This window comes from Seriola dumerili, unplaced genomic scaffold (genome assembly GCF_002260705.1).
Source record: "Seriola dumerili isolate Sdu_G_001 unplaced genomic scaffold, Sdu_1.0 BDQW01000138.1, whole genome shotgun sequence".
NCBI classification, from domain to species: domain Eukaryota; kingdom Metazoa; phylum Chordata; class Actinopteri; order Carangiformes; family Carangidae; genus Seriola; species Seriola dumerili.
The window spans coordinates 12628237-12643165 of record NW_019174393.1 but is presented as its reverse complement, the minus strand read 5'-3'; the positions used below and the strand labels follow the sequence as shown (position 1 = coordinate 12643165).

Sequence of the window (14929 nt, the reverse complement as noted above, 5' to 3'; positions counted from 1 at the left end):
AGATTTTTTTCTTTTTTTGATGGGGGGGGTAATTAATTGAGTTTCATTTGCTGACATTCAGCTGAATGAATGACATGTGGTTTAATGAGTGTGGCAATCATCAGACACCAGATCCGTCAGAAGTGAGCTGATGTGTCAGTGAGGCAGATTATTCCTCGTCATTAATTCCACCTACAGTGGAACATAATAAATACAAATCACACCTGTCTGCGGGGAGATCTTCACGCAGAGGTTGAGTACACTTACTGCTCAAACTCCTTATGAAAGTCAAATGGTGCAACCCAGGGGATTACTGTTCTGTATGAACCTAGCACAAAAAAAAACAGCACTTAATATTCCCTTTATGCGTGTATGCCCTGGGGCGAGCAGAGTCTGTTTGGCACTTAGGAATAGTCATGGGTTTCCTTTGTGGCGTTTTTTTTTTTTGAGAAGCGTGGCTTGGAATGGCCTGCCATCCCCTCCCTGCCTCCGGCCCTGGGCAAATATTCAGGTCAAGCAGTGGCAAACACTCTCTCCTCACCGTGGTGAGTCCATGACTACTGTGGGGTAGAAGAATGTCCAGCCATACTGAAAAGGATGGGGAGGAGAGGGGTGGGAGGGGGTGAGGGTGGGGGTGGGGGTGGGGGTGTGGAGTGGAAAGGAAAGGGAAAAAAAAACACACACAAAAAAAACTTGTCTGTCAGCCAAAATGGGGGACAAAGGGGAGTTCAGGATTTTGTACTGGCACATGTCCTGAAGCCTTCCTTTGGATTTTTAATTTACTGTGGCATGCTAGCCTTTTTTTCCACAGAGGTCAAAAAGAGGATTGTGTGGCCAACTAACAGTACGCAAAAAAGTGCTGCTCATGGCTGTGTTAATGCGAGGGACTCTCATTAGATTCAGGCCGTCAGCACTGTCGAGCTTGTTGACTGGCAAGGCAATATTTTTGACCTTCACCGCAGCGTTGTTTGTCTGTATCATGTTGTGCTTTTACACCGAGGTCCTGAGTTTTTCCCCCTAAGCCTGCATTTTCTTTGCTTTCAAAAAAAAAATAAAAAAAACTTGACACCAAATAGCTTTTAACTTTCGGGGTGGGGTGCTGGGGGGCGGGGCGGGGGACCTGCTGGTCGCTCGGTGGCAAGAAGATGCAGTTAACAGTTTGTAAGGTTCCTTTTGAAATCTACTAAAGAGAGCTGGAGGGAGGGTGGCACACAAAGGAGGGGCTGAGAATATGCTCACTTCAGGCTACGAGAATGGCCAAGGTCAAAGCCAGCTGTAGGGGCTAATAACACCAACTGATGAAACGAATCCAAAGGACTGCATTAGTGACAATGTTTTTGGGGGTGGGGTAATGACAGGCATGCACAAGGAGCCTAAAAACAGAACACACCCCCTTTTTAAAAAAAAAAAAAAAAAAAACCTTTTCTCACATATTCCTTCATGCAAACATCAGGGTTGTGCAACACAATGTGAATCACATCATGTCACAGACTCATCACCCCTTCTCTCTTTACGTTCACGTTGGGTGCATGCAGCGTGTCGGCGGGCACATTTCCGGACTTGTGATCATCCCGGGGAAGGTGGGAATGCTAGCAGCTATAGCCAGAGATCCACGAGTGGGATGCTCACAAAGAAAGCGACTGTCACCCCTCTGCCAGCCTGTTAAGAGAGCCCAACATGCCAGCGAGTGTATTTTTGGGAGTTGTACACCTCATTGCGTCAGCTCCCTTGCATAATGTGACACGGGATCTTGTGCATTGAGAAAAATGAGGATGCGGAGGGAGATCGAGGGTTGGGGTGGTGGTGGTGGTGGTGGTGGTGGTAGTGTGTGGGCCAGGCTGTGGCAGACTCTGGTGCTGGTGATGGCTTGCAGGTTGGCTGGATGATTTCTGCGCCATAAATTTCTCACACTGTCCACTTCAATAATTCAGGCAATGGAGCAAATCCCATTTTGCTCTTCATTGGCCGAGATATTTGTCACATGGCAATAGAGAGCCTGACAGGTTCATGGAGCAGTTTTTTTTTTTCAGGGAACGGGAATCCACTGGTGAACCCAGGGCAATCTAGGTTAAAATAATGAAGAGATAACCACGTTACTCAATGTTATAAAATCATTTGTAGCATGAAATTGAGGCACCCTGTGGGTTACAATTAAAGCTACGAAGAACAGCTCCTTTAAAACCTCAATGGCCTGTAGTTCTTTCTTAATACAGCAATAAAGTTGTGGAGTTACATGAAAATTAGCATCGGGTGGGGGGGGGATTCGAGAGATTTACTGTTAAAATATTGAAATATGAGAACATTATTTGTGAGGAGATGAAAAAAAAAAAAGTTATGAGGAAAGGCCCACAGCTGCAGAAGAGATAAATTGGATAATCGTGAATGACGAAAGGCGAAAGTAGTAATCCTTATCTAAAATGGAATGATCTGGGCTATTATCAATGGATATCAAAATCACAGTGCTTTGGCATCTGTTGTTTTCACAAGCATATGAGAAAACAGGCCTGAAGAGACAGAAGATAGAATCTGATCTGAAGTACATTTCAAGTAAACAAGCGCTCTTGGACGTGGTGTTACTACCTGTACCTGTTTTGCTAGTAGACACCATTCCTATTTCACACTTCAAAGAAAATGTGTGTTTGACGGTGAGAAGCCAAAACCGGAGTACCGACCCCCAGTGGCCTCTCGACGTCCTCTACCACCGGTCCGCCTGACGACCGCAGTTATTGATCCTCAGGTGAAACCACAGGGCGAGCCATAATGGCCCGAGGTGACAGAGATGTGTGTATTCATACACTGCGCCTGACATAGGGCGACCAAGATCAGGTTTCATTGACCACAGACAGACATGCAGACCTAGGGATCCTCTTGAAAGAAAATATGGATTAGAATGGCAGTTTGTGGCACGGCAGCTCTGCTCGGAGCAGCCTCAGGCAGATTTGGGTCAAGCGGTGGCAAACGCTCGGTGTCCTGCACGTACGTTGCCCGTGGAGAAAGGGAAGCCCTGTTACGTCTTCAGACATGAGTTTTTGGAGAGAGAGAGAGAGAGAAAGAGGCATCTCCCATGTGCACATGCTTCTGTTTCTCACTGTTGCTTGTTTTCCTCAAGAAAGACAGATGGAAAAACGGAACAAATTAACACTAGTGGTAGTCATAGGTTGTATACTTTGACAGAACAGCTTGTTTATGGCCAGCGATGCAAGCTTCGTGTATGGAGACACGCTGCTACGTGCCATTCACAGACGAGGTCATCAGGTGCACTTTTCCTTTAAGAGGTCCTTGAGGAACAATGCCTAATCAGGTCACCTTTACAAAGCCCTCGACTCTAAGCCCGGGCCACTGCAAGAAAAAGGCCACTGCACTCTACAATGTCTCGAAAGCGACATGCCCTCGATAGCAGCTTTCAAGATGTGCATGCCAGTGACCAGTAGATGCACCGCCCCCTTTACACAGGGAAGATACCAGCTTTACATCTGCAGATTTGTAGGATGATTGCCGGCTTAATGCACCAGAGATGTTAAACAGCGGACGGTTATGTAAGATATTGAAGGACTGCTACAGAACTGTTTTTCATGATGTCAGCTCTAAGTGTTCTCCTCTTTATGTGACATTATTTTGTTTTGCTATTTTTCCTTATTGCAGAGGTTTTCTGTCCTGCTATTTTCTTTGTTGAAAGCTGTGTTCCATTTTTCCAATGGGAAATATGACTTTGGTTTGTGCAGAATGAAGCAGAATGCTGAATGCACCTTTTGTTGTGAAAGGGCGTAGTTGTGTGTTCCAAAACGTCACCTGCATCTAGAGGATGTCGATTGTTTAATTGCAACTAAGGGCAGAGTGAGCTGCAGTATGAGCTCTGACTTGAATATGACTTAGAGGTACAGCAGCAGAGGTGTAGTCATTAAGTATTTCTTCCTTCTTAAGCATCTATTATTAATCTGCAGAAAGGAGGGATTTTAGGGAACTCAGCCCTGAAGCACAGCTTTAGGCTCAAGTGACATAAAGATAATATGCGTGTATTTAATGCCGCAGTAATACTCCTTTAGCATACAGAAGCAATGTCACAATCACCGTGTTTTACTCAGCAAATCCTCGCTGATGTCAAAATCCCTCACAGCAATGATGCACATAGGTAAGCCGAGCGCTCCCCTGCATGTAATCTGCTGTTAACCGATTTAAATTGAGCACAGTTTATCTTTAATGGTCAGTATCAGCTATAACCCGCAGGGGTAATGCACATTAATCAATTGCTTAATTGATTCATTAGTTAAAGGGTTTGTTAATTAATTCACTTCGATGAATCAATCACAGTTGCAGTGGGAACCTTTGGTGGGGGTTTTTTTTTTCGAGGTAATCTAAACCAGCTCCAAACGACCCCCTTGTGTCTTGTGTCCTGGGGCACTTTTAATCTGTATGTGTGTGTGAAATGTTCGATATTTACTCATGGCACTGTTTTTCACAGTTGTTATTGATTGTGAGACAGTAAAAAGTGTGCACTATTGCACCCAGTTTTCCTAAAGTCCTATTGATTGCGTTTTGGCAGTGCGGTGGGACAATAAAAAAAAATAAAAAATAAAAAAAAAGGCAGCGGTTGGAGTTTGACTCTAATGAAAAGCTGGCTGTGAGGCTCCTCTGTAGGTTCCAGTTTTTACTAGAGAGACTCACTGGCCTTTTGGAAATAGTGATGTCAGGAAGACATAGACCCTAACACACTCCATTCCTGCCCTTGCACCCACGAAGTGCCGCCTTAAACTCCCCGAGGCCCTACCAATCCCTGCTCGAAAGACATGGAATTGAGCTACTCTGTATGAAGAAACCTGGAATCAGCAAGGACACGCAGTGCTACGTCTTACCTCCTCTCGGGCGCATTAACGTAATACAGATGCTGGTGATAAAATGTGTATCACATGCAGTAAATTGTGGCACGGATCAGCAAAGCTAGCGCAGATTGCTAGATTGTGCTCCTCCTGGATGGAAGATGAGGGGAACAGGAGAAAAGGATTGAGTGATTTTAATAACCACAGCTGTATCTTTAATTAAAACCTCGTGCTGTAAGCCAGGGAGTGTGTTCTGGTCACTGCGATGTGCTGTATGAATTAGTCATGTGAGTGCCTGTATATGCACGTATTCGAGATTGAATGGAGGAGGAGGAGTGTTTGGCAGAAGACACACACACACACACACACACACACACACACACACTGAGTAGTAGAACAAGAAGAAGGAGGGCCAGTAGTCTGAGAGGTTAGAGAGTAGCAGGGCCATTTGTTGCTGCTTGTCAGCCGGTGGGAGAAAGATCCTCTCAGATCAGCGTTTTTCCTCCGAGGAGGGGCGGATTCCTCTGGGCCCATTCTTGCAACACTGGCAACACGTCCATCATGACCGTCTCTCAAAGAGGAGACGGTCCCTCCCCTCAGATGATCCAACCCAAGCTTATCGTGTATTCATCTGGATATACAAGCTCAGAGAGTGCTGATTTAAGGGGAACTGAGCCGGACCCTCTGTCCATCTTATTCATAAGCTAACTCTCCAGGCTATCGATTCCGTGACCACCAGGCAGCTCGAGTGTGATACATCCGCGCGCGTTCTTGAGGAAATGATGGGTGAGAAGTGTGCTTACCCTTCTGCGGTTTCAATTTGTGCTTTCCTGCTGTGTCAAAGGTAGAGATGAGGTTGCCCCCCCCCCCACCACCACCCAGTTCGATCAATCACTGTGTCTCTGTTCATCTTAGCTGATCAATAGCTATTTAAGAAGTTTGATCTTCTTCGTGCATGGGATCACAGTCATTTGAATGGATTCAAAAAGGAGATGTTTTTTTGTTTCTTTCTTTCTTTTGTCTTCACAAAAAAGCTCGTCCCCTGGAGGCCATTGTGACACAAATGTGGTGTCTCTGATAACAGGCTTGGTCATGCCGTATGGATCCGGTGCGTTCGGAGCGTTTCTCCATTTCCATCTGACAGAAATGTAGGTTTAATCTGACATTAGGTTGGCTATAGTGCATTAGCTTTTTGTGTCAAAGGGGCAGAATATTACCGATGCTATGCTGCTCCACCGAAACAAATTGCATGTTACTCTTTAGAAAACTAATGGAGGCTTTATCGATTCGAACAAGCCCAGCCACTTGCCTGGTCCCGGCTGTCAGATTGTGTCTAAAGCAATTTCATAAAGATCATTATTTTCTTTCTCGGGATGTCTTGCAGCCAAACAAGATCCTCCTTCATTCGTTCCTGCCTTTTGTACTGCTTACGGCGGCAGCTCTTATGGTCCAATTGAAAATGAATTAGAATAGAATGACACATAATGAAAATCACTAAAAAACATTGGCACGTCACATCCCCTTAGCTTGTTGCACCCTTGAATAGATTGCTTGTGGGGTTCCAATTCCTATTCTCGATCCAGCGCAGTAAGAGAAAATGGGTTTAGCTCACTGTAAAGGACAAGCCATAACATTATGGGTCATAACAAGCGCTGCCACTCATTTATCTCATAATGCCATTATAGCGTGCGGAAGGGAAAGGTGCTGACATGGGTGTTAGTCATGCAACAAAGCCAGATAACTCAACACATTCGCTGCACTTATGGTGATCATCACTGACATAATCGACGTCGCCGGAGAGCGTTACAGTGTCAAATTATGATCCAACAGGTTGCATGAATAGCATTATTCAAATGATAGTATGTGTGTGTGTTTTTTAAAAAAAGTTTTATGATGTTTACTCATCGGAAACCCCTTGTCTCATGAAGTTGTGAGGTATTTTTTGATGTAGAATCTGTGATGCGTGAAATTTAAAAAACACCGAGCTTGAACCTGCTGTAACGCCCCGAACGGATTGATGGGTGTTGTACCGCACAGACTGAGGCAAAAAAAAAAAACTTTTTGAATTATGTTGAGCAAACATGAAAGTGCAGATTAGCACAGATCTGCACTTTCAACTGTTTGTGCGTCTGCTCTACTTGTACAGCTCCAGCTTGAGCAGGATCTCCTGTCTTGCAGCAAGAGGCTTAAACCCCACCCCTCTCTCTGCAACTGTTAATAGCCTTTTTTACAGTTACATCGCTGCTACATATAGTTTTATGCTTATGTTTACAGCTCTGTCGATACAACAGCAGGGTGGGGAGAAAAAAAAAAAAAAAGAAAAGAAAGAAAAACAGCCGGCGATTCTGCTTCATCATAATCATCACGGTCCATTCCACATGGGGGAGAGAAACTTCATTATTGTACCTGCAGGGACTGTTAAAACCAAACTCATGAATACAGAAAGCTTTCTTCCGTGGTGTGTTGTTTCTTTACGTTGCTGTTACGGAATCTTCTTTTTCTTTTTTTTTAAGCCACATTCTTCACTTAAAGGTAATACATACAGGATATGCACTGTGTACACAGTAATTTACAAGTCATGCTGTATATTCACTGCTATGGGCGCTAAAGCGGCGCAGGTTCGCCAGCTGTCTGTCTGGGCTCAAATACGAGCTAATATATAAGAAGGCAGGTGGGTCGCTGCTTCCTCCAACCTGGTGTTTCATCATCTGAGAAGTAATGCACATTTTTCTATTTGGTATGCATTGATGTGCATTGATGTGTCTGTCACACATCCTTCCCCATTTCAGAACACTGACTTAGCTAGCCTCTCCTCCTAAGAGTGCACCCATATTTCAGAGGTTATTATCACCAAGAAACTCACAGTAAAGGCATGAATCAGACGTACCCTAGATAGCATTTCACCACACAGTGTGAAACACAAAAAAAGGTTTGCAAAAAAGAAAAAGAAAAATCATATTTTTATAATGATATGTATTCAGCAAATGAAATATGCCAGGCTTGCACATTTGCCTTGCTGAACAGACAATAAATTATACCTTGCGCACCAGCACATAAGCCCAAGGATAATACCACATCCAATGAGTTGAAAGGAAATAGGGCTTATGGGATGCAGGAAACAGAACGCCCTTGCTTAAATCAAACGGCGGGGAGAGGAAACATTGACATGTAGGTCGTGTTGGTGCGATTTACCTCCTGCGTGTGTTTTTTCCGGCGCGTCTCGGAGCCACATCTGTACGATGAGGCTGGCATGTAAACACAGAGCCTCAGTCTTTCTGCAGATAACGCCGCGGCCACAGACGTCTGAGCACGTCAGGTTAACATGCAGAGGTGTTGTGACAAATACAAATGCAGACGCGCATACACACACTCTTGCAAATATACACCGGAGCTTGACAGACTGTATGCGCTATCTTGTGTTTGCTCTAGTACATTGCGAAGCAAATTCCTGCAGCTCCAAGTCTAATTTATCAAACAGACTGTGCGAGTGTGTTGCATGGTGTGTGTGTGTGTGTGTGTGTGTGTGTGTGATCATACATTCTGTATACACACTCTTCTTCAAGATAGTGAATAAATGCTGGGAGCAAGTGTTGATGTGCACACACAGGCGCAGAGGCAGCCGTGTATACATATGCATACTGAGCCACAAAGGGTCACTTGCCCACACACACACACACACACACACACACCTAACACAGTGTGCGGCAGGTTCTTATGGGACTCTGGAGAGGATGAAATATTGCTGCAGAGGCCACACATGCACGCAGTCCACATTGAATTACACACACACACACACACACACACACACAAATAAGAAAATACTCACATGGAGGGATCACTAAAGAAGTCTTGTCAAAGATGGAGATGTGTGTGAACAGACGAAGCATCTGCTACATCGTCTACATGTCAGCAGCTTGATAACCTGACACATAACATGCATACACACACACATACGCAGAACATCCAGAAAATGTTAGTGTCATCTGTCATTTGGTTGCCACACACTGACAGATACACTACATCCCAGTAATCATCTGAGGTCTTGACATAATCCCTCGCTCTCACACACACACACGTGTGTGCACGCACAAAATACACAACCCATCCGACATGCAGGCAGACAAAAAGGCAGAGCTGACATTACGGAAGCAGGGCACAAGTAAAACCAGTGACATCTCAGGCCTAATAGTGTCTGATAGGTAAACAGAGCATAGCCACCCACCTGCCTTTTGGCCCAGGTGGAACCACTTGAGCAAATTGCCTCCTTAATTGATGGACTTGAACTGGTTGCTGTGTGTGAGCTTGTGTGTGTGTGTGTTTGTGTGTGTGTGTGTGTGTGTGTGTGTGTGTGTGTGTGTGTGTGTGTGTGTGTGTGTGTGTGTGTGTGTGTGTGTGTGTGTGTGTGTGTTTGTGTATGTGTGTGTGTGTGTGTGTGTGCACGCGCACACGCTCGGTTTTCTGCCGGTGCCTGTGGCTCGGGAAGCAGTAATAGTGGAAAGAGAAATCTGTCAGCCGGTAATGAAATAATTGGCACAAACGGTTACACATGCGGGCGCCTGTACACGGACACGCACACGCACAGATGCATGCGCACAATTGAACTTTCTAATGCACATAAATACACACGCGTGCACAGGCACAGCCTTCCCATAGATTTGCACTCTCTCCCTCATACACAAACACACACACACACACACACACACACAGCTCCAACCATGAGTACAGATAACAGCCTAGTGAAGGAGCCTGATGCACCATTTCCTCTGGTTGTAGCTACAAATGAACTAACCCAGTGGCTGAATATGGACAGACTGTGACAGCAAATGAGGTGGAAAGGAACAGACGGATAAAAAGTAGAAATGGAGGAAGACGAGGGAAATGAGGAAATGACACTATATATATACTATATATATCTCACACACACACAGGAGTAAAAGAGTAGAGTGATGACGGCGATGGGGGAGTAAGAAGGGAAAGAGAGAATGAGACAGAGAGAGAGAGAGAGACAGAGTCACAGGTTGTTGCCAATGGGTTGCTTCCTGAAATAAATTCTTTTTGGGGGAGGGTTACCATGGCAACTCAGGTAACGGCAGACGGAGATTGGTTGTGCTAGTAACCTGCACCGGGGCTGAGAGAGAGAGAAAAGAGAGAATATCGTCCGAATTCAAAGCACAGTTTCTATTCTCGTAAGATTTTGGTTCAGCTACTCCGTGTGGGATTATCCAGTGCTGTACTTCACGGGAGAGATGGGGACGAAGATTACTCGTCACATTTTCTGTCAGTTTTCTCTCTGAGAAGGAAGCTAATATCACTGGTCATGCTAACAGCTAATCACTTCTTAAGATGCTTATCGCTGGCATAATTTTTGAGAGTGACACGGCAGGGGTCATAGGTTGTGTCTCTGTGTGATGGTAATGTGCTCGGTGTCGACAGACGGAGTCAAGCGCTGTGACCCAGAATGTCTGAGGAAGAGGTTTTTTTTATCATTTCAAACTTCAGCTGGAGCCTTTGACTAAAAATAGAAAACACAAACTGTGTTTTTACCGTCAGACTGTGGCTGGTAGAAGTATTCAGATATTTTATACTGCAGTATAAAAAGTGTCATAGTGGAGAGGGACTTTTCTCAACCTGTCAGCTGATATATAAAGCAATAGTAAATTCTGTAACCATAAATAAACCTCATTTCTCAAATAACAACAACTTAGAGAGCAGCATAATTTAGAAACCCATGCAAAAACACAATGTGTTATCTGATTATGAAATCATTTTGGTCATAATTTCAAAATAGATTAATCTTAATACATCAATTATTATCATGAATCTTTATTTGCAATAATCATTACTGAGTAATTATTTCCAGTCAGACATAAAATCCATTGTTCATTGTTATCTGGACTGTTGAATGTCCTTCCACTAATAGTAGAAAACCATTTGTTCCTCTGGGGTCAAAAGGTGAAATACGTTAATGAGGCATTGCTCCTGGTGCCCGTGTGCATTTCCAGCATCTGCCTCATTCTCTAAAAACGTAATCATAGAAAAGTTTGATTTGATTTGAACTATATATAACGTTGTTTTGAAAGCACTTTTTTTGTGTTTGTATGATCATTAGCATAAAACAACTTTTTGTTGTTTTCTATTGAAGCTTCCTGATCAGTGATGATTAAGCCTTTCCCTGCGCTATTACTTGCTCTGTTTTAAAAAAAAAACAAATATATAAATAGTTGCCTTAATTTATTCTCATTCAAGCTCTTGTCACATTTTACATTGCGTGAGGACGCAGCCGTTTGACTCGGACGCCGCGGTCGCAGCCAGTCAGAGTCCTCAAAAATAGCCCTGTAATGGTGCTGTGCGAGTACATGTGTCTTGTGGTGTAGCCCTGTGGAACTGAGAGGACACAGTGAGAGAGCAAGAGAGAGTGTGTTTGTAATAAGTGTGGTAGATGCAGATGTGGGGAAGCTGAGCCAGTGAAAGTCTCCGCAGGGGGCTGTGTAAGGTTGTGTAATGTCTGTGCGAGTGTGTGTGTGTGTGTGTGTGTGTGTTTGTTTGTGCATGCATGCAAGCAGGTGTTCTTCCATGCTTCACTGTGTATACGTGTGCACTTGCCTATATGCAGTTGGTGTGTGAGTGTAGACTCCAGTCAATGCGTGCAGTCCTATTGTGTGTGTGTGTGTGTGTGTGTGTGTGTGCGTGCGTGCTTAGAAGCCTGTGCACAGCCAGTCAATAATTAGCACAGACAGCAGGGGGAGGATGATGAGAGAAAACAAGAGGGAAAACAAGACCAAAAAAAATGAAAAAAAAGAAAGAAAAATAAAAAATAATAAGAGAAGCAAGCGCAGCTGATTCCCCCATCCACTCCCCTCACCCACCCCCTGGTTACCGTGGAAATCCAGATAAGGATGTTTCCTCTCTTATTCTGCTAACAGGGCTCTGCATTGGCTCCGACAGAGCCTGAATACCAATTACGCTGCCCTGGCACCTCCTCCACTGGAGGTAGAGACAGAAATAGGGGTTGTGGGAGCAAGAAAGAACGACGGTGTAGGGGGGGGGGTCAGAGAGGGACGGAGGAAGAGATGAATGCAAGGACAGGGGGAGACGGAGCGGATACAGCTGACCATATAAAATGACAGCAAATGGGAGTGGACGGAGAGGAGAAGGACGGAGAAAACGGCGCGTGTCAAGGGAATGAGTGAGAAGAGAGGGATAAAAGGAGGAGAACGGGGAGTTATGTGAGAGTTCGGGGAGTCGTAAACAAGTGGCACTTAACTCTATCAACAGGCCCTTTGTCCACAACTTCTCCTTCTCTGAGGTGATCAAAGCAGCACAACAAAGCGTCTTCTCGTCCTATGTCGTCTGTGACCGTTCCCTATGAAGTTAAAGCTTTTTTTTCCCCCCTTTGCGCCTCAAAGTGACGGCTGCCCATCGGCTGGTAATAATAGCAGAGGCCTGATGATAGCTCTGGTGTTGAAGGCAATGAATAATTTATCATTTATGCTGCGCCGCAGTGAGCACATAGTCTCCATTAAAGCACATTGACTGTCTGTGCTCCAGCTCTAGCCTCTGGCTTTATTACTAATGCTCACACACACACACACACACACACACACACATGGACATATACATACATACACACATGCACACAGACACACATTTGAATGCATGCTTACACACATACACGTTTATGAATGGGGAACTTCCTCCACATACTTGACATGCTCCTGTCTCTCCTTCTTTTTCCTGCTTCCCTATTTCCTTCTCTTTTGTTATGCAAAACGCTGTCACTACAGTAGACAGGGCTGTTTCCTCTGTAGGAGCAGACTGTGTTGCCGAAAGCAGGGTGCGTTATGAGAATTCAGGTTGTGATGAACTCTTTAAAAAAGGAAAAAAAAAAAGGAAATGGACATGGACATACTCAACTCCTCTGAGAAGAGCTACAATGGAGGAGGCGGTGTACTCTTTAACTCCCAAAGCACTAACATTGTGTCACCACTTGCTGTGATATACAACACATTTTTTTTTTCCTTCTCCATCCTCCATCTCTCTCCGTCTCGCCTCTTGCTTCCTTCTCTCAATAGAAGCAGCAGTTCATTTATTTATTTATTTATTTATTTTATTGCAGGAGTCAATTGCCCGGCACTACCTTTGTGAGTGGCACAAAGACTTTGTTTGCTTTGCGAATCAGCAACTGTGTTGAGCCATCAGCTCCTGCTCATCCAGTTATTGTGGAGCGCCGTGTGTGTGTACGGGGGGGGGGGACGGACGCGATTTGCCGGCGAATTGGAAGTTGTTCTCCTCCTCCCATGTATTTGACTGCGTGCTTAGCGCTTGGCTTTTTGTTGAATGAAATGATGTATTTTTTTTTTCCGCAGTAAGCAGGTTTACACAGTGACTTCATGTCGACATGTGGGATTAAGTTGAGCAGTTTGTTCTGTTGAGCTAAAGGATTTTACCATCACTCTGTACTCAGAGTTTTTAAAGGTCCCTGTGGAGTTTCACAGTCTATTCATCTGTGGCTGTAGAAACTAGTGTGATCGTTAATTGGTTGTAAAATATTCATTGCACAAACTTAAGCCAATCATAATATTCTTTAATTGACAGTGACATATTTCCACTTTTCAAACAGCATCCTCATTAAAAAATATATTAAACAGTCAAGACCACTGTCCAAGTCCAAGCGTTCAAGACCAAGGCTTGGGGATCACCAAAGTCATGGCCCCAGGCTCAGATTCCACACTAACACACACATTACACTTTATAGGTTTTAAAAACTGATTATTAAATAATATTCTAATAGACTCAATATTGTTTATTGGTGTAAATCAAAATGTATTTAATTTACATTAAAAATGTGCTTTCAATATTATTGGTAGTATAGCAAAAAAGTAGAAATGCTATATACTACTTTTCTACAAAGAGCACTACACTGTACTCTCTTTCCTTTACTGATGTGTAGTACTAGCATATTTTTAGTACAAGACCAACTGTAAATATTAATTTCATATTCCTTTCAGCCTGAATACTCACAATAACCTTTACCAATAACATAGGAGGTAAAATGAATGTGTCTGAGATCAACCATTTATAACTCTCCTCTTATCTGGTTCTCTGGTGAGCGGTGATTAATGTTTACGGCATGTTCACACAGAAAACATTTCAACCATGGGTCTCAGTCGTTCATATTACGCTGCATTCCTCTGACAGAACAGATACTCTCCTATTTTGGTCAGTCCAGCTGTCTGTAACAGCTTGCGTTTTACTTTGGCTACATACGTGTAAATGTGACTTGCGAGCTTGCCTGACGATGTGTATTTGGGCTCTGAGCGCTGAAAAAAGATGGGTGAACCGCAACTCAATGCTGTCCTTGAACGCATCCTGTGTAGACACAGTGTAAAAGAGAGTTTAGTGAGACAATCGACCTGGAACAACAATGCTAGATGGTGCATGTCTTTGTCAGCAGAGCAGCTTATGGTTTCGGACCAATGAGCTTTGGAAGTAGCGTTAGCTGTTAATGCTAGCGTTGTTGCGTCAGGTGGAATGCTCCTGCACACGTATTCCTGATTAAAGAGCTGCAAATTTGAGATGCCGACGGCTTATTTTACAACATCGTTGCACATTTTAATGACTGCAAATGCAAATGTGGTGCAATTCAGGCAACGTCAGACATGGTAGAATCCACCAGTTCATGGACCAGGGAAGCTCGCAGGGAAGGAGAGGTGACTATCAGACACATAGAAGCCGCACAGGAGAACAGAGAGAGATGCAACAGGACTCAGTGGAACTCAGAGACCTAACAGCTGAGACCGGGGGGCCAAGATTGAGACAAGTCAGAGTCAAAACACCCCTGAGACGAGACGGTCTATGATAATGAAAAGACATCTGAAGACCCAGACCAGACTGGAGTGGAACAGCCCTAATTCCTAGTTGTACTTCTACCAGCAGAAGTTATTTTGCAGTGCTGCCATGTTTGATCAGAGGTCTTTAAAAAGATTGGGGCTTTTTGAAAGTCAAATTTTAATTCCTCTGACATTTTTGGAGGGGGGTCACATCAGCTGCCTCTAACAAGGTTGCATAAGCCAAGTAAAATAATTTCACAGTGACTCACATGCATGAGAAATGAAGTTAAGCAAGTTTTTTTTCTA

At 44.1% G+C, this 14929-nt stretch overlaps 1 protein-coding gene across 3 annotated transcripts in view; it reads left to right on the top strand.

Moving 5' to 3' along the window:
* fam19a5 (family with sequence similarity 19 member A5, C-C motif chemokine like) overlaps positions 1-14929 on the top strand; it is a 139388-nt gene that overhangs the window by 48197 nt on the left and 76262 nt on the right. The gene's annotated exons all lie outside the window — the stretch shown is intronic.